This window comes from Coffea arabica, chromosome 10e (assembly GCF_036785885.1).
Source record: "Coffea arabica cultivar ET-39 chromosome 10e, Coffea Arabica ET-39 HiFi, whole genome shotgun sequence".
Classification (NCBI taxonomy): Eukaryota; Viridiplantae; Streptophyta; class Magnoliopsida; order Gentianales; family Rubiaceae; genus Coffea; species Coffea arabica.
The window spans coordinates 23,479,951-23,503,300 of NC_092328.1; positions in this window are offsets into that span (position 1 = coordinate 23,479,951).

Genomic DNA, 23,350 nt, shown 5'->3' on the forward strand with positions numbered 1-23,350 from the left:
GTTAAATACTTTTATATACACATGGTTGCAAATTTACAATTCAAAAAGGAATTGTTTGGTTAAAATACATTTAATATTTTCCAACCATCGAGGAGCTATTCAAAAGAATACTAAAACTAGCTCAACTCATGCTTCAAACATCATAGTCTTCAAAAGGTGATTTCCTGTAAGGAAAACAAGGATAACGAAACGGGGTGAGCTAGAAGCTCAATGAGGTACCAAAAATATAACAGTAGAAATCATGAGAAAACATTTATAGGACACATATCCGCATCAAGTAAAAGAAATGAACGAACATCACAATTTCAAGGATACAGGTGGCTCTCAGGAGCCAAATCCCCGTTGCAATACTTGATCCAGCCTTGTTGACCCTCCGTCAACGTTCAAATAAAGGAACCAGTCCAGTAGATCACCACTTTAACGCCAAAATCCCGTTCACCAAACATACCCCTTACCGGGCCCGAACGCCAAACAGGAACAGGAATGGTAATACTCGAGTATACCGGAATCAAGAGTCTCAATACCCAAAGATTCCCCCAGGAACAGGCACCCATGGATTGTCAATTATCTCGACCAAGCCCTCGCTGGCTCGATTTAATTTACTCCCCATGAGGTTGAGCTCAGGTTTAACAGGAAGGTCGTTGGATACTCTTCCAAACGACATCATAACAAGTGCAAGTAACAAGTTCAAGTACATAACAAGTACAAGTAATAGATTCCAGTTTGTTCAGTACAGGCAAGAAAATGAGTGTGATAAAGTACACCCTCGTCTCATACAAGATAAACAGTCAGGAAAGACATTTAACTTGCAATTTGCAAGTACAAAAAACCAGTTTAGCAATAATTCAGGGGAGTGGTACACTCACCTGATCAAACAAGGATACTTTCGAAAGTTTTTTTCCCAAGTGTGGCTTTACTCGCCGGCACCTCCTAGAACAATCAAGGCAAACACTTAAGACTGGACTCCAAAACCTAATAAGTGGAATTCGCAAGTAAAACTCGATTACAAGTCAGGTGCCTATCCAAATGAACCATTAATGTAAAGCGAAGAGGTGACTTTGGAGTGAAAAGATAATGATTAGTCCTAAAGGCATGAACAACCTCAAAACCCTACCTACAATGACTGACCAACTTCAAATTTGAAGTAGAAAATCAAAGTAAGATCGATACTAGGAAAACAGGATTTTCCAGTTTCGCGCAACCCTATATGAAAAATCAGATCTCAAGTTTTGTAAGTCCAAAATTAGTAAAAGTTATACCGTTGGAAAATACATTCAAAGGGCTATAACTTTCCAGAAAACACCCTCATAAGATTCATAACGCAAGTCAGTCAAATTCAAGCCTCAAGTTGCTGCTTTATCCAGTGAAAGACAGAACAGGTACAATATTTCAGTCAACTTTGAAAAATCACCATAAATGGTACAGACATAAACAGGGTCTGAAATTTACACGGTTTATAGCCCTATGAATCTAGTTTAAAACGCAACAAATGGAATTCAATTCTGACATTTCTACATCAAGATATAGCAAATTTCCCGAGACTGTGCAGAAGCTCTGCGAAAATTTTGACAACATTTCCCTTGTCTTTCTTTACTTTCCAACCAAACCTCAACACCCACAAATCACAAGCTATCAAACACCTTTAATTAGAGCCACAATAAGGCTCGAATACGAGTCATAAACCGAATCCACATATCACTAGAGTAAAATCATATGGAACGTATAAGGGCAAAATCAAACTAGGACATATGCGGAAAGGAAGTTTGGGTTGGGAAACAAAAGGCAGATTTGCTGTTGCTTAGCGGAATTAACACAACCGAAGCTATCCTTGTCAGATTGAGGTGTAATTTACACTGTTTCGAAGCTAAGAGAAAGGGCTACAATTTTGAAGAAGGCCACTCAGTCCAGTTTGCAATGTATCTAGGTCAAAGTTACCAAAACAACCCCAGATTTTCCAGTTCACAGTTCAACTAGTAGTCCTGATTCATTCAATCATATCTCAGCACATACAACTCCAATTCAAGTGATTCCAAAGCCATCTGAACTCTAAGATACCAAGATATAAATGTTAAGAAAACATCAACAACTAAATCAGTAGTATTCCCAGTTAAATTAACCAATTACCAAAGCTGAATTTCAGTTTCGGACAGAAACAGGAAAGCAGGGGTATTTCAGTCTTTTCACAGGCTACGTTGCTCCGATTGGGCTGAAATTTTGCAGGAAACTATAAAATATTATCCTCTACAATTTTGATGTTTTGTTCTAAGGCCAATTAGGCCTCTAACTAGGTGTAACAGTACCAGGAAGAATTGGAAAAAAAAGAAACCCTAATCTGGAATTCATGCATTCAAGTGCTAATCTTCCACAAAACAACATCTAAAACAACTAAAAACCACTAATAAGCAATTAATTGAAGTAAAGAGGATGTTCTTGGCAAAATACCTTAAAACCACAAGAAAGGTAGGAGCTTAATCTTTCCTCCTCCAAAACAACTCCACCAACACCTTTAACCTTCCCTAATGATCACTTGTATGGTGTAGTTTGTGATTTGGTTGATTGAAACTCAAGATTTGGACAAGAAATTGAAGTGGAAGATGAAGAACTCTCTTGGTTTCTCTCTCACTAATTTCAGCCAAAGGAGACAAGAAAATGAATGAATTTTGGTCAAAAATCTGATTTTAGTAAAGTTACCAATCTTGGTCAAAAGTCCAACTTCTAATAGCATAGTGACACTTGGCCCCTCTTAGGGTTTTAAGCTTATCCTTTTGTCTAACAAGGGTAATTTATCTAGCTAACTTCCAATTGTCTCCTAGCACCTTGTAAAATAATAATACTTAGCACAAAAATCACTTAATCAACAAAATTTTATCGCACTAGCGGGTCCCACGTCCATAACGCATTTCAAATTTAACCCGAACTAACTTATACTAGAAAAATGGTTGGAAAAACTATATTCACTTATAAAGTGTCCAGAAAATTAATGTAGTAAAATAAAATAAGGAAAATGCATGAAAAGGAATAGAATTAAATGGTATAAATTAAGAAAAAATTTTACGGGCTCTCACACACTCTCTCCCTTAAAAGAATTTCGTCCTCGAAATTGCTCACCTTGATTAACAAACAGCTCAGGGTATTTCTTTTGCATCTCTTTTTTCACTTCCCAAATTGCCTCTTCTATTTCGTGATTTCTCCACAAGATCTTCACCAATGGTATTCGTTTGTTTCTCAGTTCCTTAACCTTTCGGTCGAGCAACTACTGTACGGGTTTCTCCTCATAGGTGAGTGACTCATCTATCTCAATTTCTTCTGGTTGTAAGATGTGATTCGGATTGGGATAATATTTCTTGAGCATCGAGACATGGAAGACATCGTGAATCCTGGACAAACTCGATAGTAGCTCGATTCGGTACGCCACCTTCCCAACTCGTCGAAGAATTTTGAAGGGTCCTACAAATTTTGGTTGAAGTTTCTTTCCTTTACCCGCCGTGACACTTCGCAATGGTGTGACCTTAAGAAATACAAGATTTCCAACTTTGAACTCCAAATCCTTCCTTCGGTTGTCCGCGTAACTCTTTTGCCGACTTTGAGCTGTTTGAATTCTTTGATGTATCAATTTGACCTTTTCATATGCATCCTTCATCCAAGGTATGGTTGTCGGATCTAAAATCTTCTTTTCCCCCACTTCATCCCAATAAATTGGAGATCGGCACTTCCTTCCGTAGAGAGCTTCGTATGGTGCCATTTGAATAGATGAATGGTAGCTGTTATTGTAGGCAAACTCTACTAACGTCATGTGCTGGCCCCAACTACCTCCAAAATCCAAAATGCATGTCCTTAACATATCCTCGAGGGTTTGAATAGTCCTCTCTGATTGTCCATCCGTTTGGGATGATATGTGGTACTAAGGTTTAGTTTGGTCCCTAAGACTTCTTGCAACTTCTGCCAAAACCGAGAGACGAACCGGGGATCCCTATCCGAGACTATACTCATCGAGACTCTATGCAATCTTGCAATTTCATCCATAAACAACTGAGCTAGTTTTTCCATGGAATACTTCATGTTCACAGGTAAGAAATGGGCCGATTTGGTTAACCGATCGACGATCACCCAAACGGCGTCATGACCTCTTTGCGTCCGTGGCAAGCCGGAGACAAAGTCCATCATGATGTTTTTCCACTTCCATTCGGGTACCTCAAGAGGTTGTAATAAACCAGAGGGTTTTTGATGTTCAGCTTTCACTTGTTGGCAGATGAGACAAGTTTGCACATATTGGACAATTTCCTTCTTCATATTGTCCCACCAATATAATCCTCTTAAATCCTGATACATCTTACTACTACCCGGATGGATCGTATATTTCAGCCAATGAGATTCATCCAAAATCTCCTTTTTCAATGTTTCATCTTTGGGCACCACCACTCGGTTCCGATATTTCAAAATTCCGTTGGAACTCAAATTGAAATTAGGCAATTCCCCTCTTTCTACCTTTTCCATCCACTTTTGTACCATCGGATCCTCTTTCTGAGCCTTTTTTATTCGATCTAGTAAAGTGGATGTCACCCTAATATTTTCAAAAATCACCTTCTGACGTTCAAGATAAGGGTTCCTGATGCAAACATTATGAACCAGTACCCTTCCAAAAGAGTTGCAATCTGCCCAACTCGTATTGATCACTTTGCTCCAGCTTATTGAGTCAAACGAAGAGTAGTTTCATTAGTAATTTTTGAAGTTATTAAAGTCAGTTGTTTAGTCTTGTTAAGCAAGGTATATTTGTCATTTATCTTGCTGATTTAGTTATTAATTTTAGCTTAATAATTTCGGCCAAACACTGCCTTATCATGCCGAACCATAGTCCTTAATTTTAGGGTCTAGATTGAGTCATTTAGCTCTGATACCAGATGATACGAACCCAACCGTGCTTGGCGAACTCGTATTCCAACAAACAAGATCTAGACAAACTACTCCACAGCTTGGACTTACGAAACCCTAAACCCCTTTAGAATCCCTTGGATGAGAACTAAGAATGATTCTTAACCCTCAAGAAAAGATTAAAGGAACTTATGGTGTAGGTAGAAGAACGCCACAATCAAGGAGGTACTTGATTGATAAGTCCGGTCGAATAATTTAAGAAAACTCTCAAGTATTCAAAAGAAACTCTCTTGGAAAAGAGAATGTGAGAAAACTCACGAAAATTGTATTAAAATTCTGACCATCTTGCATGAATAAGACTAGGGCTATATATAGCCTTACAATGACTAAAACCTAAAGCTAATTGGACTCAATCTAGACCCTAAAATTAAGGACTATGGTTCGGCCATGATAAGTGTGACAGCCCCACCTTCCCCTAAGGCGAACCAAAGGGGTTAGCGGACTGCCTGCCCAGCTCTCGCCAGGACTAACGAGCAGTTACAGGCGATCTAAAACGTTTCGGGAAAGTAAAAGTGCGTTCGGACAAGCCACAAGTACCAAAATAAAAATTAAAAAAAATGAAAACGATGAATAGTGCCTGGAACAGTGGAATCCGGCCGGAATCTGGCCGGATTACCGGACGGATTCTTGGCCGGATACTGTCCAGTGGCTAACAGCCCGGATTCAAATTTTCCCCAGGCAATCCGGCCGACAATCCGGCCAGTTTCTGGCCGGATTCCTGGCCGGATTCAGGCCAGGCAGTCCTCGCCAAATTTTTTTTCTTTTGCCGTTTGGAAGCCGAACATGTCCGCAACCCAACCAAACAATAAAAACACATATACCACATACAATTCAGCGTTTACAAGCCACCATGTCATGTGAAAGTTACTCAAAAGTTAATATATGTACGATTGCCAAATGAAAAGTGAAAACGGCCTCAAAGGCACATTTACGGTTTCAATTCATAAGCTATACAATTCAAAAGCTATAGTGATCTAGTTCATTCGGCAACCAATTCAAAAGTCATTCAGATTTCCTGTAAGGAAAACAAAAGGAACGGGGTGAGCTAATTGCCCAGTGAGAATACAACTCAAACAACCAAGTTCATAGATGCATCCAGCTTAACAATCCAATTTGCCAAAATTAAGTAAAGGCACACATCAATAATGAGGATAAAAGGATACGGGTGGCTCTCAAGAGCCCTTTTCCTCGTTTGCATTTCTTGATCAAACGCCATTGACTCTCCGTCAATTTTCAACAATAACCAACCGTAGACTCCACTTTACCTCCATTCCATTCCACCTAACATTCCCCAACCGGGCCCGCAATCCAAACACATGTATTGTGGTATTACTCGAGTAAACCGGAATCGAGAGTCTATCATACTACAAGATTCCATAACATTGCCCCAAGGCACATTAATTGGCACGACCAAGCCCTCGTCGGCTCAATTCAATCAATTACCAATGGGGTTGAGCTCATTGATAACATTTGTAGTCGTTGGAGACTCGTCCAAACGACACCAAGTCATGTATTTCATTTCATATACATTTCATATAACATTCCAACAACTTTCCTATAACATGCGAAACAACAAGTGAAAGTGATAAAGTACACTCTCACTTCAATCAATTAACATTCAACATCTCAAGTTCAAGTGTCAAAGTCATATAATAACACATAAGTGAGTAATACACTCACCACGTTAGCAAATGTGGTTTCATGCACTTCCGTCAAAAGAACGTTGTGCACCACCGTCACGCCCTAAAAACATGCAAACAAATACAATGAGACTCGATAACGAGTCATAAACCAAGGCCAAATATGACCCCAATAGGGTTCCATAAGCATATCCAAACAATCAAGGAAACCAGAAATTTCGGAAATGTAACTAGCTTGGCCCTGAAAAAAACAGTTTTTGTCCTCATTTTGCGGTAATGGAACAAATTGCACTACGCTTATCGGATGAGGGTGAAAGACCCACCATCTCGAAGCTAAAAGACAGGGCTACAACATCACAGAAGGTCACTCAACCCAATTTTGAGTGTAAATAGGTCAAAAATGCAAGATAATTCATCAACAACGTAAAACAGATTCACCACAACGCATTCTAGCGGAAACATCATAACTCAGGCTATACAAGTCCAAATCCAGAAATTTTGAAACCAGCTGAAAGCTAAGAAATAGGGGTAAATTTAATCAGAAAGCCTAAACAACCAATTCGGAAGTAATTCCAGCCAAAACAACCAATTACAGGCGCAGTTCTCTATTTCGGGTAAAACCAGAACAACAATAGTAATTTCGACTTATGTCATTCTAAACTACTCCGATTGACCTGAAATTGTGTAGGCACCTCTAAAATGTCATTCTCTACAACTTTCATGTTTTGAGCTAAGGCCAATTCGGCCTCTATCTAGGACCTAAAAATTCGGACAGAATGCTCCCTTAAGAACCCTAGTTTTTTCAATTTTCTTCCAAAACAGAAATTGGTTGCAATTAATCACTTTTCCCACCTCCTTAAGTCATTATAGACCATTTCCAATAATCATAGATAGTCACACAATCATGCTTATATTAAAACAGAAAAATCCCCAAAAATAATAAAATTCCATCATTTCAACCACAAATCAAGAATTAATCCATAAACTTGCATCTTATACTACCACTAAGCATGATTTAAGCATCAATTAAAGGAGGAGGGTGGTTCTTCACAACTTACCTTTAAAACAAGAGAGAGAGAGCTATGGACCACCTTAACTTTCCAAACAACTCCACAAATCCACTCACTAACTCTAATTGGAGAGGTTTTATGGAGTAATTTCAAGGTTGGATGGTTAGTTGTGATGATTTGGGACAAGATTGAAGTGTTTTCTTCCTTATGCTTGAAGTAAGAGAGAGAGAAAGAGAGCAAGAGAGGGCCGGCTTCTTCTTGTTGTTTTCTTGAAGATTTTTGGTCATTTTTAAGCTATTTTAAGTCAAATGGTAAGAATAGGAATAGTGGTCTTACTTCAAGACCAATCCAAGGGTGACACTTGTCACCTTTAATTAAATATCTACTTAACTTTTCTCTCTCATATCAATCCAGATTGCAACCTCTACTTATCTCTTAACACCCGATAAATTAATTCCAGTATTCAAAACTTAACCTAGTTGGCCGAATTTTTCCGAACTTTTCGCACCAGTGGGTCCCACGTCCGGTATACGCTCTTAATTCCTCAAAATCCATTCGATACTAGCAAAATCATCTAAAAATTATATCTGCTCCTTAAAATTACCTAGAAAATTTTCTAATCACGGAAATGCAGAAAACAAGCCATGAAAAATTCTAAAACCTAGAAAATGAAATTTACGGGTTCTCACACTCTCTCCCCCTTAAAAGAATTTCACCCTCGAAATTTCTCACCTTAACTCACGAAAAGGTTAGGGTATTTCGTTCGCATCTCCTCTTCCACTTCCCAGGTCGCTTCCTCTACCCCATGGTTTCTCCATAGTATCTTCACTAAAGGAATCTGTTTGGTTCTAAGCTCTTTGACTTTCCGGTCAAGTACTTGGACAGGTTTTTCTTCGTAAGCAAGCGATTCGTCCACGTCGATCTCCTCTGGTTGTAAGACATGGGAGGGGTCAGGATAGTACTTCTTGAGCATCGAGACGTGGAAAACGTCGTGAATTCGAGAGAGACTGGACGGCAGCTCTAATCGATACGCTACCGCTCCTATTCTTTGCAGAATCTTGTAGGGTCCAACGAACCTCGGTTGAAGCTTCTTTCCTTTGCCTGCCGTGACACTCCGTAAAGGGGTGACTTTAAGAAATACGTGGTCTCCAACCTCAAACTCCAAATCTTTCCTTCTATTGTCTGCGTAGCTCTTTTGTCGGCTTTGAGCTGTTTGGAGTCGTTGCCGTATCAACTTGACCTTTTCTCGAGCGTCCTCCATCCAAGGAATAGTGGTTGGATCTAATGCCTTCCTCTCGCCAACTTCATCCCAGTAAATTGGTGATCGGCATTTTCGTCCATACAATGCTTCATATGGAGCCATTTGAATCGACGAATGGTAGTTGTTGTTGTACGCAAACTCTACCAAGGTCATATGTTGACCCCAGTTGCCTCCGAAATCCAGAATGCAAGTTCGTAGCATGTCCTCGAGAGTTTGAATAGTTCGTTCTGATTGTCCATCCGTCTGAGGGTGATAGGTTGTGCTCAAGTTGAGTTTCGTCCCTAGGGTTTCTTGGAACTTTTGCCAAAACCGAGATACGAACCGTGGATCTTGATCGGAGACGATGCTCACCGGAACACCGTGCAGCTTTACAATCTCGTCCATGTACAGTTGAGCCAACTTGTCCATGGAATACTTCATGTTCACCGGCAAGAAATGAGCCGATTTAGTTAACCGGTCGACGATCACCCAAACGGCATCATGTCCTCGCTGCGTTCGTGGCAATCCTGAAACGAAATCCATGGTGATGTTCTCCCAATTCCATTCAGGTATCTTAAGAGGTTGTAACAAGCCCGATGGTTTTTGATGCTCTGCTTTCACTTGTTGGCAAATGAGACATTTTTGCACGTACAGAGCAATTTCCTTCTTCATATTGTCCCACCAATAGGTTCCTTTCAGGTCTTGATACATCTTGCTACTACCCGGATGGATTGTATAGTTAGATCCATGGGCTTCCTCCAGAATCTCCGTTTTCAACGATTCATCCTTCGGCACCACTATGCGACTTCGGTATTTTAAAATACCCTCAGGACCAAAATTGAAATCAGTGGTTTCCCCTTTTTCTATTTTCTCTCCCCACTTTTGTACCATCTGATCCTCCTTTTGAGCTTCTTTAATTCTCTCCAAGAGAGTGGAAATCACTTTAATATTGCCAAAAATCACCTTATGGCTCCCAGGGCAGGGTTTCCATTCACACACGGAGTCTAACAATTCCCACTCTTTGATCATTAGACTCGCGACCTGAGCTTTGCGACTTAGGGCATCGGCCACCACGTTTGCTTTTCCCGGATGGTAGTTGATGGTACAGTCGTAATCCTCCAGAAATTCCATCCACCGTCGCTGCCTCATGTTTAATTCCTTCTGTGAGAAAAGATACCTCAGACTTTTATGATCGGAGTAAACCTCGAAAGTTACTCCATATAAATAGTGCCTCCACTTCTTCAGAGCAAAAACGACTGCAGCTAGCTCCAGGTCGTGGGTCGGGTAATTTTGCTCGTGGGGTTTTAACTTCCTCGAGGCAAAGGAGATCACATTTCGGTTTTGCATTAATACACAACCCAGGCCTTCTCGGGATGCATCAGTGTACACAGCATATCCGTCCACCCCGTTTGGTAAGACTAGAACTGGAGCCATGGTCAATCTTTTCTTTAATTCTTGAAAACTTGTCTCACTTCGGGCGTTCCATAAGAACCGACCATGTTTCTTCGTCAAATCGGTTAGAGGACTGGCTAGTTTGGAGAAGTCCTTGATAAAATGCCGGTAATATCCAGCCAGTCCTAGAAAGCTGCGGACCTCTGTGGGAGTTTCTGGCCTCTTCCAATTAGTCACAGCCTCTACTTTCGCCGGGTCGACTGAAATACCCTCTTGAGAGATTACGTGCCCCAGAAAAGCAATTTTCTCCAGCCAAAATTCGAACTTGCTAAACTTGGCATACAGTTGATGGTCTCTCAGAGTTTGCAAGACAGTCTTCAAATGTTGCTCATGCTCTTCATGGGTCTTGGAATAGACCGGGATGTCATCGATGAAGACTACGACAAATCGATCCAGGTAGGGCTTAAAAACCCTATGCATTAGGTCCATGAAGGCGGCAGGAGCATTGGTTAGTCCAAAGGGCATCACTTCGAACTCGTAATGCCCATATCTCGAGTTAAAGGCGGTCTTCGGAATATCCTCCTTCCTAATTAGTAACTGGTAGTACCCTTGGCGGAGGTCTAGTTTCGAGAAGACTACCGCTCCTTGCAACTGATCAAATAGCTCATCAATATGGGGCAGTGGATACTTATTTTTAATTGTAATGTTATTCAGGCCCCGATAATCAATACACATCCTCAAACCACCATCTTTTTTCTTCACAAACAGCACAGGAGCTCCCCAAGGAGACCCACTTTCTTGAATGAATCCCCGCTCCAGAAGGTCCTGTAATTGCAACTTTAGCTCCTTGAGCTCGGCAGGAGCCATTCGGTATGGTGTTTTTGAGATGGGTGAGGATCCCGGTAGCAGGTCTATTTTGAATTCAATTTCTCTTTCCGGAGGTAAGGCTACTAATTCATCAGGAAACACGTCCGGAAATTCCTTCACTATGGCCACATCCTCAACTTTCAACTTATCTGTGGGGGTGTTAATAAAAAAGGCCAAAAATCCTTGCGCTCCTTTACTTAGCAATTTCCTAGCCCGAATGCCCGAAATCAAAGCAGATGAGGCTAACCTACCCCTTATATCCAACCTTATGGTTGCCTCACCAGGGATACGGAATTCCACCACTTTCGTTTTACAATCCAGTTGGGCATTATACTTGGCTAGCCAATCCATACCCAATATCACATCATACCCCTTAATGACCAAACTTATCAAGTCCCCTAGCAATCTTTTCTCTCCTACCTACACTTCACAATTCCTATAAACCATACTAGTGACCAACCATTGATTCCCCGTGGGTGTACTAACTTCTAGGTCGTATGGTAAACTAGCAGGTTTTATATCGATGCCACACATGAAATCAGGGTTAACAAAGGAATGGGTGGCACCAGGATCAATTAAAACTTTGGCAAAACGGTGGAAAATAGGGATCGTACCTTCTACGACCTCTGAGGAATCTGGGACCTGTCGAGGTTCTAAGGAATAAACTCGAGCTAGCACTTTAGGTTTCGCCTCATTCCCCTTACTCGGTCCCGTGTTGGTCTTTGACGTGATTTGAGCTCCCCTTCCTTCTTGCGTCATAAGTGGGCAGGTAGCAAGCTTGTGGTCTGCACTTCCACAACGCAAACATTTGCCTCCCTTCTTCCAGCAATTGTCTTCAGAGTGATTCGGCTTTCCAAAGTACCCGCAAGGTCCACGGGACGCCGAACCTGAGCTCTTCTGGAAGTTTCCACCTGGGCCTCTCCCGGCTGGGCCGCCTCTAGACTGAGCCCCTCTGCCAGAACCTGACTGTCGTCCACCTCCAGCTCCGCGTCCAAACTTGGAGGGAGTACCTTTGTCCCCTTGTCCAGAACTGCTTCCAGGAAAGCCCCGCTTTTTCGCCTGGAAGTTCCGGACCTGCAATCGAGCACTCTCTACCCTTTGGGCCTTTTCTACGACCTCGCTAAAAGCATGGATTTGAGCCACTGCGAGGTCCTTTTGGATTTCGACGTTCAAGCCCTGGATGAAACGCCTGATTTCCCGTTGCTCCGTCATGATCAGTTCAGGCGCAAATTTGGGCAAACGGGTGAACTGGCTCTCGTATTCCGCCACCGATTGAGTTCCTTGGCGGAGTCGAATAAACTCGTCTTCCTTCCTCTCCTGAACTAGAGGAGGGAAGAATTTCGCATTGAATTCCAGGATGAAATTCACCCAAGTTCTGGGCGTTTGTTCCCGTTCCCATTTTTGTCGTATGATGTTCCACCAGGAACGGGCCGCCCCTTCTAACTGGAATACGGCAAAGGTCACCTGCCGTTCATCGGTGTAGTGCAAAGCTGCAAAAATATCAACCATTTTCTCGAGCCATCGCTCGGCAACATCCGGATCAGGTCCCCCAATGAATTTGGGTGGAGCAAACTTTTGGAAACGTTCGAGAGCTCTGTCTTCGCTCTCGACATGATTGCCAGGGTTTCCGGGGTTTCCAGGATTAGGGTTTGGGTTCTGGCCTTGTTGCTGCACTACTTGTGCTAGTAGGTTAGTCATTTGCTGCATAGCGGCAGCAATTTGCATATTGGGGTCAGGGTTAGGTCCAGTAGAGGTTTCCCCAGTACCCCTATTCGGTGTGGGTTGTCTATTACCGCGCCCACGTCCCCGTCCACTACGTGTTCCTTCCATAACCTTTTACTTGATCTAGGCAAGGGTACTAAACCAATATAAAACAATGCATGTAAGTAAACTCAAGACTTTCCAAACACATATATACATTCCAAACAAGGCAAACAACACACATATATACAATCAGTCAAGGTAAGTTCAGTCAAGTCAAGTACAAGCATAGACAATCCCCAAGGGAATGGCCTCATCAAAAGAAATATACACGTAGCTAATCTAGCCGTACAAAATGATTAGCTAAGGCCCTTCTCCCTATCCGCCCTATATACAAAACCAAAACTATCCAAAACAACTATAGAAGTCGTAACCTAGACCGATGATGAGCTATGAGACCTACTCGACAGAGTGGATCCAACCCCAGCCTCAGGACCCGCGCAAGAGTCCTCGTCACTCACGCCCTCAACCACATCCGTACAAAGGTTCAGGATCGATGCAGCTCGAACCTTCACCTTGCGAGCTCGCTTACTCTCGCGCTCTTGGACCTCCTTCAGCTGAGCGCAGAGGTCATCAACCCTCTCCTCTGCATCAAGTACGTCGTACTTCAAATGCTCAACGTGCTCGGCCTGTCTCTCATTGGCCGCCCTAAGTTGGGTCACCTCGGCCTCAAGTCGAGCATTCTCTCCGGCCAACTCCTTACGCTCCTTGTCCAGAGCAAGCACCAGAGCGTTCGGATAGGCATACTTATGTTTACACTCACACTGTCGGAGACGGTTAGACGGGCTCCAGCGCACGACGGCCCCTCCTGGCCGTATCTGGTACGGAATCACTGGGAGTGCTCTGCGAGGTCTCTCACCCGAAGGACTAGCACTAGGTTTACCCTGTCCGGCCATCCTACACCAAAAGATCAATTAACCATAAATATAAGCTTAAAGGCCATAAACAATAAACCCTCAAATCAGGCATTCCTATAACACCCAGGCTAATTCAAACCTAGGCTCTGAAACCACCTGTGACAGCCCCACCTTCCCCTAAGGTGAACCAAAGGGGTTAGCGGATTGCCTGCCCAGCTCTCGCCAGGACTAACGAGCAATTACACGCGATCTAAAACGTTTCGGGAAAGTAAAAGTGCGTTCGGACAAGCCACAAGTACCAAAAAAAAAAAAAAATGAAAACGATGAATAGTGCCTGGAACAGTGGAATCCGGCCGGAATCTGGCCGGATTACCGGACGGATTCTTGGCCGGATACTGTCCAGTGGCTAACAGCCCGGATTCAAATTTTCCCCAGGCAATCCGGCCGACAATCCGGCCAGTTTCTGGCCGGATTCCTGGCCGGATTCAGGCCAGGCAGTCCTCGCCAAATTTTTTTTCTTTTGCCGTTTGGAAGCCGAACCTGTCCGCAACCCAACCAAACAATAAAAACACATATACCACATACAATTCAGCGTTTACAAGCCACCATGTCATGTGAAAGTTACTCAAAAGTTAATATATGTACGATTGCCAAATGAAAAGTGAAAACGGCCTCAAAGGCACATTTACGGTTTCAATTCATAAGCTATACAATTCAAAAGCTATAGTGATCTAGTTCATTCGGCAACCAATTCAAAAGTCATTCAGATTTCCTGTAAGGAAAACAAAAGGAACGGGGTGAGCTAATTGCCCAGTGAGAATACAACTCAAACAACCAAGTTCATAGATGCATCCAGCTTAACAATCCAATTTGCCAAAATTAAGTAAAGCCACACATCAATAATGAGGATAAAAGGATACGGGTGGCTCTCAAGAGCCCTTTTCCTCGTTTGCATTTCTTGATCAAACGCCATTGACTCTCCGTCAATTTTCAACAATAACCAACCGTAGACTCCACTTTACCTCCATTCCATTCCACCTAACATTCCCCAACCGGGCCCGCAATCCAAACACATGTATTGTGGTATTACTCGAGTAAACCGGAATCGAGAGTCTATCATACTACAAGATTCCATAACATTGCCCCAAGGCACATTAATTGGCACGACCAAGCCCTCGCCGGCTCAATTCAATCAATTACCAATGGGGTTGAGCTCATTGATAACATTTGTAGTCGTTGGAGACTCGTCCAAACGACACCAAGTCATGTATTTCATTTCATATACATTTCATATAACATTCCAACAACTTTCCTATAACATGCGAAACAACAAGTGAAAGTGATAAAGTACACTCTCACTTCAATCAATTAACATTCAACATCTCAAGTTCAAGTGTCAAAGTCATATAATAACACATAAGTGAGTAATACACTCACCACGTTAGCAAATGTGGTTTCATGCACTTCCGTCAAAAGAACGTTGTGCACCACCGTCACGCCCTAAAAACATGCAAACAAATACAATGAGACTCGATAACGAGTCATAAACCAAGGCCAAACATGACCCCAATAGGGTTCCATAAGCATATCCAAACAATCAAGGAAACCAGAAATTTCGGAAATGTAACTAGCTTGGCCCTGAAAAAAACAGTTTGTGTCCTCATTTTGCGGTAATGGCACAAATTGCACTACGCTTATCGGATGAGGGTGAAAGACCCACCATCTCGAAACTAAAAGACAGGGCTACAACATCACAGAAGGTCACTCAACCCAATTTTGAGTGCAAACAGGTCAAAAATGCAAGATACTTCATCAACAACGTAAAACAGATTCACCACAACGCATTCTAGCGGAAACATCATAACTCAGGCTATACAAGTCCAAATCCATAAATTCAAAAACCCACTGAAAGCTAAGAAACAGGGGTAAAGTTCATCAGAAGGCCTAAACAACCAATTCGGAAGTAATTCCAGCCAAAACAACGAATTACAGGCGCAGTTCTCTATTTCGGGTAAAACCAGAACAGCAATAGTAATTTCGACTTATGTCATTCTACACTACTCCGATTGACTTGAAATTTTGTAGGACCCTCTAAAATGTTATTCCCTACAACTTTCATGTTTTGAGCTAAGGCCAATTCGGCCTCTATCTAGGACCTAAAAATTCGGACAGAATGCTCCCTTAAGAACCCTAGTTTTTTCAATTTTCTTCCAAAACAGAAATTGGTTGCAATTAATCACTTTTCCCACCTCCTTAAGTCATTATAGACCATTTACAATCATCATAGATAGCCACACAATCATGCTTATATTAAAACAGAAAAATCCCCAAAAATAATAAAATTCCATCATTTCAACCACAAATCAAGAATTAATCCATAAACTTGCATCTCATACTACCACTAAGCATGATTTAAGCATCAATTAAAGGAGGAGGGTGGTTCTTCACAACTTACCTTTAAAACAAGAGAGAGAGAGCTATGGACCACCTTAACTTTCCAAACAACTCCACAAATCCACTCACTAACTCTAATTGGAGAGGTTTTATGGAGTAATTTCAAGGTTGGATGGTTAGTTGTGATGATTTGGGACAAGATTGAAGTGTTTTCTTCCTTATGCTTGAAGTAAGAGAGAGAGAAAGAGAGCAAGAGAGGGCCGGCTTCTTCTTGTTGTTTTCTTGAAGATTTTTGGTCATTTTTAAGCTATTTTAAGTCAAATGGTAAGAATAGGAATAGTGGTCTTACTTCAAGACCAATCCAAGGGTGACACTTGTCACCTTTAATTAAATATCTACCTAACTTTTCTCTCTCATATCAATCCAGATTGCAACCTCTACTTATCTCTTAACACCCGATAAATTAATTCCAGTATTCAAAACTTAACCTAGTTGGCCGAATTTTTCCGAACTTTTCGCACCAGTGGGTCCCACGTCCGGTATACGCTCTTAATTCCTCAAAATCCATTCGATACTAGGAAAATCATCTAAAAATTATATATGCTCCTTAAAATTACCTGGAAAATTTTCTAATCACGAAAATGCAGAAAACAAGCCATGAAAAATTCTAAAACCTAGAAAATGAAATTTACGGGTTCTCACAATAAGGCAGTGTTTGGCCGAAATTATTAAGCTAAAATTAATAACTAAATCAGCAAGATAAATGACAAATATACCTTGCTTAACAAGACTAAACAAACGACTTTAATAACTTCAAAAATTACTAATGAAACTACTCTTCGTTTGACTCAATAAGTTGGAGCAAAGTGATCAATACGAGTTGGGCAGATTGCAACTCTTTTGGAAGGGTACTGGTTCATCATGTTTGCATCACTTCATATCAATTCCACACATAAAATTGGGGTTGAAAAAGGAATGGGTAGCACCCGAATTTATTAAAACCTTAGCTAAACGGCGGAATACAGGGATCGTACGTTCTACGATCTCAGACGAATCAGGGACCTGATATTGCTCTAGTGAGTACACCCGAGCTGGAACCTTCTGTCTAGTCTCTTCCACTTTCGATTGTCCAGGGTTTGTCTTGGTTGGCAGCTAGTTCCCACTCCCTTCTCAAGGTAGAACTGGGCAATTAGAGATCTGATGATCTGCACTCCCATAATGCAGGCATTTCCTCTCTTTCTTCCATCAAATATATTCCGTGTGATTCGGGTTCCCACAATACCCGTAGGGACCATGGGAAACAGAGGCCGAGCCTCCCTGTGAGGCACCTCTTTGTCCTCGCCCAACCTGACCACCTCTTGACGGGGCTCCTCTTAACACCCCTGGAAGTCTTACTCCTCCAGTTCCCCTCCCAAACTTGGGAGGTGTACTCTTTTCCCCTTATCCCGAACTATTTCCAGGAAATCGCCGTTTCTTCGCTTGGAAAGTTCTAACTTGCAACCTCGCATTTTCAACTCGCTAGCCTTTCTCCACAGCATCACTAAAAGTGTTGATTTGGGCTACCGCTAGATCCTTTTGAATCTCAACGTTTAACCCCTAAACAAATCGCCGTATCCTCCTTTGCTCGGTCACAATTAGTTCGGGAGTGAATTTAGACAATCTAGTAAATTGGCTCTCATATTCAGCTACAATTTGAGCTCCCTGTCGAACCGTAATGAACTCATCTTCCTTCTTCTCCTAAATTAAAGGCGGAAAATACTTAGCATTAAACTCCCTTATGAAGTTTACCTATGTCCTTGGTGTTTTCTCTCTTTCCCACTTCATTCTAATCACATTCCACCAAGAGCGGACAGTTTCCTCCAACTGGAAGACAACAAAAGTCACCTGTCTCTCCTCCATATAATGCAAAGCAGTAAATGTGTCGATCATCTTCTCTAACCACCTCTCGGCCACGTCTGGGTCTGGTCCTCCAAAGAATTTTGGTGGGGAGAACTTTTGGAATCGTTCAAGGGCTCTATCCTCACCCTCTATATGGTTACCAGGGTTTTCAGGTTGATTCACAGGGTTTTGGCCCCGATGTTCTACTACATGAGCCAAAAGATCGGTCATGCGCTAGATAGCGGCGGCTACCTGAACATTAGTATCAACTCCCGGTTCAGGATTCTGTTTAGGTACCGGTTCACAATTACCCTCTTCATTCAAGGGTTGCCTAGATCCGCGCCCATGGCCGCATCCACTATGTCTACCCTCCGTTTGGTTTAACCAATCTAGGGTCGAAGCGTGAATATAGGATTAAAGATAGATATATGCATGAACAAGTTACCAGAAGTATACACAAATCAAAAGTCAAATATATATAAGAACAAAACTTTATCATACAAAGCATACAGTAGCAGTCAGATACAAACAAAAGGAATCCCATGAAAGTAGTGGGGTCATATCCAAAAATACAATGTACACAAGTAGGCCAAAAGTACAAAAACAGCTAACTAAGAGCTTTCCTAACTACCCCTCACACAGGATCAAAACATGGCTCATAGGAGCTCTAACCTAGTTCCCAACTGAGCCAACGGACTCTCTCTCATGGTTAGAACTAGGTGAGTCTCCCTCTCTAGGGGCTCCGTCGCCCTCAACCTCCACAGGTGCATCAACGCCAATCACTCCCTGGATTAGCGCCTCACACTCATCAATAATGCCTCCGAACCGGTCCCTGACCTCCCTGACCACCCTAGTAAAACGGTCATTAACTACCTGCAACTGCTCTCTAAGAGCATTCCTTCTTTCTTGCTCCATCGCTATGTCCTCCTGGAGCTCCCGAATCCGGTCCGCTTGCATCCTCATGATGCCCCCCAATCTCACCATCTCAGTTTGATCCCTAGCAGTGGCACACCTAAACCTTCTCCTCTCGTCTAATACCGCCACGACCACATGATCGATAGAGTAGTTCTGGCAACGACTACAGCGTCTAGTCCGACTAGCAGTACTTCAACGCCGGATCGGTCCCCCAAGCCTCTCCTCGTAATCAATGACGTGAAAGCGCCTCCGAGACGGCTCACCTCCACCCTCACTAGCTCCGTCCATAACCTACAAGGATAACCACAGTTTATAACTTAGACAATGTTAATCATACCAAATGACACCCTAACACGTCACCCAAGTTCCTTAGAATCAAACTACTAGTTCGCCCAAGTCATTTCTAACCTAGGCTCTGATACCAACTGTGATAGCCCCACCTTCCCCTAGGGCGAACCCTAAGGGTTAGCGAACTGCCTGCCCAAATCTCGCCAGGACTACTAAGCCAAAACACACATAAACCCTACAGAACGTGCAAAAGAACTTCGATAAATATTCCAACGAAAAACTATCGAAGCCGAAGCCACGTCACAATCGGGCCAAGACTTGGCTGGATTTCTGGTCGGATTCACAGCCGGATTCAAGGCAGTAGGCGAATCAAATTTTTTTTTCTTCTTCCCCTGTTAATCCGGCCAAGTATCTGGCTGGATATATGGCCGGATTCCCTGCAGTAGTTTCCAACCAGATTTCTTTTCTTTCCTTGTTCAAGTTCCGCACTCGCCCGATTTTCCAACGAATACAAGAAAAGTTCACATGACCATAGAAACATGCATTCTCAACTAATATACATAACCATACACTTGCATAAATGTATACATTGGAGTCTTTACAAGCCAAAATGTTATACTTGATCAAAATACAATTAGGGTTTACTATTACAGAGGAGCTTAACCAAAAATAACTATATCTAGCTCAATTCTTTTCTCCAATATTTGTTCCCGGTAAGGAAAACAAAGGTAACGGAAATGAGCTTTCGTTCAATGAGGCACCAATAGGTCAAGCAGTCAAGAATCACGAAAGTACACTTTAATCAATCAAATATAGACGTCAAATAAAGAGGAAGGAACACCATAGTTAAACCAGAAGTAAAAGGATACAGATGGCTCTCAAGTGCCAATTTCCTCTTTTGCATTGCTTGATACAGAAATAGTGATGGTAATACTCGAGTATACCAAATATCAGAGGGGTTTCAGTGTTTAGTGAATCAGTAACAGCTCCTCATGGTTCGTCAATCTACCTCGACCAAGCCCTTGCTGACTCGATTCGATTAACTACCAATAAGGTTTGAGCTCAGATTTCACAGTAAGGTCGTTGGATACAAGCCTCCAAACGACATCAAATCATGCACAAGTAATAGATTCAAATCCATACAGTAACCAGTCAAACAGGCAAGAGAAATGAGTGTGATAAAGTACACCCTCGTCTCATCCAGAATAAACAGAAGTCACAGTCATTCAAGTCACAAATTTTAAGTACAAATAAATCAGTTAAGCAACAAATCATGCGAGTGGTACACTCACCAGTTCAAGCAAAAACAACTTCAAAAGTATTCTCCCAAAGTACGCCCTTGATCACCAGCACGTCCTAAGAACAACCAAGATACAACAATTATGGTTCTCACATCCAAAACCTAGGGAACGGAATTCACAAGTGAGACTCGACTACGAGTAGTATGCCTATCCAAATGAACTACTAATGCAAAGATACAGAAATGTGGCATTGGAGTAAAAGGGTAACAGTTGGTCCTAAAGACATGAACAACCCCAAAACCCTTCATTTCTACCCAAAATCAACCCAAACTCGAAGGAACCAAACGACCTCAAAATTTGGACAGTACTTCCCCTAGATTTCTTTACTTTACCACCCTACAATCAACACCAAAACTTATCTCGATTCTACCTCAATAGCAACCACAAATCGTAAGCTATTAAATACACTTAATTAGAGCCACAACACCCTTCAAATATAGCCAATTGATAGCTCCAAAACCAACCACAATCAAGCCCAATTTTGGAAACCCTAAGCTGAAATTTATGCACATAAGCTGGAAATTTCTTTAGGCAAGTCAAACTAGCATATGAAACCTCAATATTTCGTATAGCAAAGCTATCAAAACATGGATAACCCTCAATCATCACATATGAGCAGAAATTTCACCATAAAACTGAAAATTTTCATAACACCACTTCAAATCATGAAATTTCTCATAAAACTACCAATTTAGCAACCTTAAACCACTAATATGCAATTATTAGAAGCAAAGAGGGATTTCTTGGCAAAATTACCTTGTAACTTCAAGAAAGATGGAAACTTAGGGCTTCTTCCTCCAAAATCACTCCACCAAAACCTTTAATCCTCCTTAGTGAGCAACTTTTATGGAGTAGTTTGCACAAACTATGGTTGGAACTCAAGATTCAAGCACAAAATTGAGGTTGAAGATGAACTCTCTCCTTGATTTTTTCCTCTCAAAGGTTCGGCCAAGCGAGAAAACAAAATGAGGAAATTTTGGTCAAAATTTGATTTTAGGAAAGTTAAGAAAGGTTGGTCAAAATCCAACTTTCAATGGTGTCGCGACAAATGGTGCCTTAGGGTTTAATCTCATCCTCTTGTCTTCCAATGGTTAATCTATCTAGCTAACCTCTAATTATCCCCTAGCACCTTGTAAAATAATATCCCTTTATGCAAAATTCACCTAGTCATCAAAATTTATCGTACTTACAGCACTAGCGGGTCCCATGTCCAAATGTACTTCAAACTTAACATGAACTAACTTATACTAGGAAAATGTTTTAAAAACTAGACTCACTTATAAAAATATCTAGAAAATTAAAATAATAAGGTAAAGTATAGAAAATGTATGCAAGGGAATATGATAAATCATATAAAATAATGAATTTTTTTCGGGTCCTCACATTACATGTACCATCGTTATTTACTTTTGAGAGATATAATTCTAGAAATAATTACTAAGTGCAATTTCTTTCATCCCCAAACTCGGTTTTAAGTTGATTATACTAGGTTTAATCATTAAAAGACACTCAAAATATATATAACGTTCATACTAGTATAATTACAGTTAAGCTCGAGCACAAAAATATTGTATTAAAATTTACCGAACAGTTCGAGTTAAAACCAAGAAATAATTAGGGTTAAGGTTTGGTCTTAAAGCTAGAATAATTTTCCAGGTTCGCCTCTTTCATTTCCCTTGTGCAAAACATTAAATTTCTTGCTTAAATCAATTGAAAACTCTCATGCAATGCCAGAAATACAACATGCACGGCCACAATTGTGCAAATAAATTTCCAGAGATTTCATTTTCTCATTCTCTTGCAACTCACCCAAATTCCTTGTTTAATCCGAGTAATTTACCACATGCATGCTAAGGATTAAGTGTTAAGAGACATGTGGAGCAAAGATATGTTAATTTTTCAGCCAAGAATTGGAAGATGCAAGGTTTCCCTTCGGCTCAAAGCTAGAAAATTTCCAGCAGGAAAACAGTATGAAAAATGAATTTTCTCCAATAAAACTATTTATTTTTCATTCAAATCCGACATGCACGTCAATATTAATGTGTTATAAAGTGTATTAAACAACAATATGCAATTTTACAGCCAAAATTCATGGAGGCAAACTGGAAAAGTTCTTCCTATCTCACTCAGCCATCTCAACTAAATTTCCAGCAAGGTCCTTCAACATTTTCATCCAAGTTCACCAACTTTTCACTAATTTCAAAAATAAAACATGCTATATATCATATAAGGCAAGAGATAAGACATATATCATGCATTTCTAGTAAAATTTCTTTCAAAATTTTGAATAAAAAGCTGTGGAACTCAAGTTCTCTTCCTCTCAGCCAACACAGAAAATTTCCAGCAAGTGATTAGTTTTTTTTTTTTAAAAGCAAGGTTTTTCTTCATGTTTTACACTTATCCTTCTTTGATTCAGGTCAAATACTGCATGCATGACAAGATAGAAGAGCTAGGGGGTGTGTGTGTTGCATACAAATGCAACTTAACAGATTTTAAGAGAAACAACCAAAGCATTGCAGTTTGACTCTTTCGGACAACATGCAGCAAGTTCAGCAGAATTTTTTCCAGCTTTGATACATTTTTCCTTGGTCAAATTTCTCTTTTATTGGTGTTAGTTCAAGCTAAGACATTATGGAACCAAGGTAGAAAGAAAATAATGAAAGTTTAACAGGTTTTACCTCTTGTTTCCTCACAAATGAAAGCTAGAAAAATGCAGACAGCTTCACCTTTCTTCTCCCTCAGTTTCTCAAGGACAAAATGCACCAATTTTCTCTATTTTCTCCCCTCAATGCAGCTGGTTTGGATACAAGGAAGATAAAATCTCTCCCTCTCCCTCAACTCTCTTTCTTGTCTTCAAGTGAAAAGAAGAAAATGGAAC